The sequence below is a fragment of the Elephantulus edwardii genome, unplaced genomic scaffold (genome assembly GCF_000299155.1).
Source record: "Elephantulus edwardii isolate Elephantulus edwardi_28Jun2011 unplaced genomic scaffold, EleEdw1.0 scaffold00132, whole genome shotgun sequence".
Taxonomy (NCBI): domain Eukaryota; kingdom Metazoa; phylum Chordata; class Mammalia; order Macroscelidea; family Macroscelididae; genus Elephantulus; species Elephantulus edwardii.
Genome location: NW_006399882.1, coordinates 9,058,561 through 9,059,218, shown reverse-complemented (window position 1 = coordinate 9,059,218; position 658 = coordinate 9,058,561). Strand labels below are relative to the sequence as shown.

At 42.4% G+C, this 658-nt stretch overlaps 1 pseudogene; it reads right to left on the bottom strand.

Annotated features, from left to right (window-relative positions):
- LOC102876896 overlaps nucleotides 1–658 on the bottom strand; it is a 165,462-nt pseudogene that overhangs the window by 49,756 nt on the left and 115,048 nt on the right.

Sequence of the window (658 nt, the reverse complement as noted above, 5' to 3'; positions counted from 1 at the left end):
GTTGATAGATCTTCCACCAATCTTGATCCCACATTTCTCCTCATAGAGCCCAGCCTCCCGGATAATCTGTTCTGCATACAGGTTGAAAAGGTACACCCTTCTCAATTTTGAACCATGCAGTGTTGCCTTGCTCTGTTCTGATGACTGCCTATTGGTCCAAGTATAGGTTTCTCATTAGTACGATCAAGTGTTCTGGGATTCCCATTCTTCTCAGAGTCAGCCACAGTTTGTTATGATCAACACAGTCAAACGCCTTTGCATAATTAATGAAACACAGATAGACATTCCTCTGGTATTCCCTGGTTTTAGCTAAGATCCATCTACCATCAGCAACAATATCCCTAGTACTATGACCCCTTCTAAACCCAGCCTGGATTTCTGGCAGTTCTCTGCTGATGTGCTGTTCCAGTCATTTTTTGATAATCTTCAGTAGAATCTTGCTTGCATGTGAAATCAATGAGATTGTTCTATAGTTTTCACACTCTGCTGGGTCACCCTTCTTTGGGATGGGAACAAATTAGATCTCTTCCAGTCAGTTGGCCAAGTGGTTGATCTCCAGATTTCTTGGCACAACTTGATGACCATGTCCAGGGCAGTATCTGTTAGCTGAAATATGTCAATTGGTATACCATCTATTCCTGGGGCCTTATTTTTTGCT